Here is a 3,352-nt window from a genome sequence, read left to right on the forward strand (position 1 = left end):
TTTTTTTTTTCAGGTGCTGTCCACATCCCAGAGGAACACTTCCGGATCGCTGCAATCTCCCAGGATCATCCACAGGTAAGTCCCAGATTTCTAGGTTATGTATCACCCTTGTCCCAGTCTTTACGAGATACTTTACTTTTAGGTCCCCAGAGTATGTTCGTAGGATAGGATTTCTCGCACGGAAAGGTAAGTATAACAACGAGTGTATGTAACAGTAACAAATGAAAATGTGTTTATTAATTATCACTTTTAGACTTAGTTCACAGTACCCGACCGCGCGGCTTTTTCACAAACGCGTTATCGAGTTCCTGCTTCTTACGTGAGCCTACTCGCATTCGGCTCTCGTCACACGCTTAATTACGCTATCGTGGTAATCACGAAACTTCCGCCTTTGTTCGCACGATCGCACTGTGCCACGAAATGGCCGACGATGGTTTGCGCGCGAAATCGCTATATATTTCTCGCGAGAGAATATGAATATAATACATGTAGACTTAGCCTAAATTACTAATAACGTATAATATAACCTATAAAATATATATTTATTAAGTAATACACGATTTTCTTAAGTTTACTTGTTTTCGTGTAGTCAGTGTGTTTGTGTGTTGTTGTTAGTATCGCAACATATGCACGCGACTTTTCTTTATTGTAAAATAAACTGAAATGATAAAATACATAAAGGCTTGTGTTAAAGATATCTGGTATCAAAAATAACATAAACTTGTATAAAAAATATGCGTGGTTGTGGAACTGTGTTTAATGTGTGTTGTTTTTCGTGTTTTAGGTGTCCCGGTGTTGTTTCTGTCCAATTTTCCGGTCCGGGGTGTCATCCGTCCTTTAGAGAGTAACGCTTATGATACTTTTCCCCTTTATCGTCTTCTTCTCCGTCTTGGTTGCCTGGTACCTTTTGGTCTCCGTCTCGGCCCTTTTTTGCGTTCCTGATGTCGACGGGATTGGCTCAGCATGCGGCCCTAGAACCGGTCGCAAGGTTAGGTTGTAACCGAACCCGAGCGTTGGAAAAATAAATCTCGTGGAATAGTAAGCGTGCTCATACCTTTGTTGAATGATGATCGTGTCTCAGCACTGATCGCCAGCCTCTTTCACCTCCCAGAGGCAAGGAATAACTGTAATCACTAATCTCTGTTCTCTGTTTCAGGTCTCGCTGCAGCCGTCGGATCACCGCCGTCAACCAGGATCGTCTCTCCCTCGCCGTCGGATCACCGCTGTCTTGAGGATCGTTTCACTCACAGAATATCACCAGGTAAGTGTATTTTCAATTATGTTATTTTCACTGGACATGCATTAATTCCCTTTATTTATTTTCAGGTTCCACAGGAATTCGCATCACAGGATTTCGTGCAAGAGCGAAGCAGGATGTCAAGAAACTTTGAAACAGTGTATATCTTTTCAGTAACACACAATAAAAATTTATTCAAAAAACTTAATCACTATAACAACTCCCCGTTCGCGTCGCTTCATTTCACACTCGTGTCCGGAACTTCGTTGTATTCCTATGTTTTTGTGTATCACAGTTTTCCCGAACGTGATGTTTCTTCACAGTCGTGTTCGGTTATTATACTTAGAGTTCGCGAGGTGTAACAGGTGTAACTTGCGTAGCGTCGCTTACTCGCATTCAGCGACTCGTCAGTGTTCGCGTATTATCGCAAAGATATTTATCACGCCGCTAGCTTTTGCTTTTTAAAGTCTCGCGCACTTACGCTCGACAGCGTCGGCATCGCGTCGCGTGAATTTATTACGCCCTTGATAACGCAGCGCATCGCCCGCGGAACGATAAAACGCCCGGTTGTTACGCGCGACTAAGACCACGCCCGTGACGTATATATGTAACACGAAATCTTTCGCGACACTCGACGATGTGTCTTCGCTGAAAGATTCGACGAAACTCATTAGTGGGAGCACGCGTCGCACGCTTTTATACGTGCTCGCCCCCTCTCAGACTCCCTTCGCCAATGGTAGAGTCTTCCTGTCCTGCACGCTTCCGTCAGCCAATCAGCGAGCTTCCGCGTTCCCTCCGTGTTCGTCGTCCAACAGGAACTCGCCCCGCTGCTTGCATCCGCTGTAGAGATCGTCTGGCCAATCCGGGAAGACGTGCTTGGCTGCGCTCCCTTCCACTTGGGATTCAGCCAATGGTGTTATTCGGACTCTCGCCTTCGTTCTAAGAGGACGAGAACAGTTCGTGGCACTGAAAAGTGCCGATGTCGATGTAACGTTTGATATGTAGGCAAAGCCTACGTGCACCGGCTGCACTTTTGGTGGCACCGGATTTATGTTTTCCTTACAACTAACTTAGTAACTAAATAAATGATTTTAAACAAGAATATATATACTTTTACATGCCCAAAACATAAAATATAATAGTGACAGGTCACGTCACTGCGTACCACATGCATAATGCATATGTCAAAAGAAATGAAATATTTAATCTTAAAATGATAATGATAAGCGTAATCAAATAATACTCCTGAATACGCGTGACTAGCTTTGGCATGCTTTTAACTTTAACTTTACAGCTACCTTACTATGACTAGTAACTGTCAATACCTCTACAGCATGAAATATTGCTGCAACGTTGCAGAAATATTGCAATAGTGCATAATATAACCAATATTGCAGAAATATTGTAGCAATATTACAAATATAATATTCCCTAGCAAATGTTGCACAATATTGCAGCAATATTACAAATGTAATATTTCTTAGCAGATGTTGTGCAATATTGTAGCAATAATACAAATGTCATATTTTCTAACAGATATTGCACAATATTGTGGCAATATTATATTGCAACCGTGCAAAATTTATTTCCGTATAATCCGTATTTCTTAATCTAGAACTAACAATAAGTAATATTTTACATAGTTTTAAGGGACAAATAAAAAAATAGAGCAGGATATTTTTATTTTAAATTTTTATGTAAGATTAGAGCTAAAAGATACATAGATGTGCAACAAATTCTGTAATCACGACAGCGTTGCGTCCCATACTAGATTGAGTGAAGCAAGTCCAGAAGATGTTCACTCTGACTTATATATATAATACATTAATTAAACATGTGTGAACCATACATGCATGTGTAATTCTAGCGTATAAATTGATCAAGATGGGCATTTTCTGGACTTGCTTCATTTTAATGCTTACTTAAATCTAGAATGGAACGATATTCGATATCCGTTGGTGTATGTTAATTTAATTAATTACTTTTTTAATTAATAATTTTTTTAATTATTGTGCCGTAACGGTATGACAATAAATTCATTTTCCGTTTTTCGTATAATACACATCTTACATATTATTTGATTAATTTAACCACCTGCAACATTTCCTTCATATT

The 3,352-nt window shown here is 40.1% G+C and overlaps 1 long non-coding RNA gene across 1 annotated transcript; it reads right to left on the minus strand.

Moving 5' to 3' along the window:
- On the minus strand, positions 1-2,882 carry LOC105840985. Its single transcript, XR_003626237.2, has 2 exons — positions 1,055-2,882; positions 1-971 (listed from the first exon to the last, which is right to left on the minus strand). It is a non-coding gene; the product is annotated as an uncharacterized LOC105840985 (long non-coding RNA).
- Between the last annotated feature and the right edge of the window lie 470 nt (positions 2,883-3,352).

Source organism: Monomorium pharaonis, chromosome 1 (assembly GCF_013373865.1).
Source record: "Monomorium pharaonis isolate MP-MQ-018 chromosome 1, ASM1337386v2, whole genome shotgun sequence".
NCBI lineage: Eukaryota > Metazoa > Arthropoda > Insecta > Hymenoptera > Formicidae > Monomorium > Monomorium pharaonis.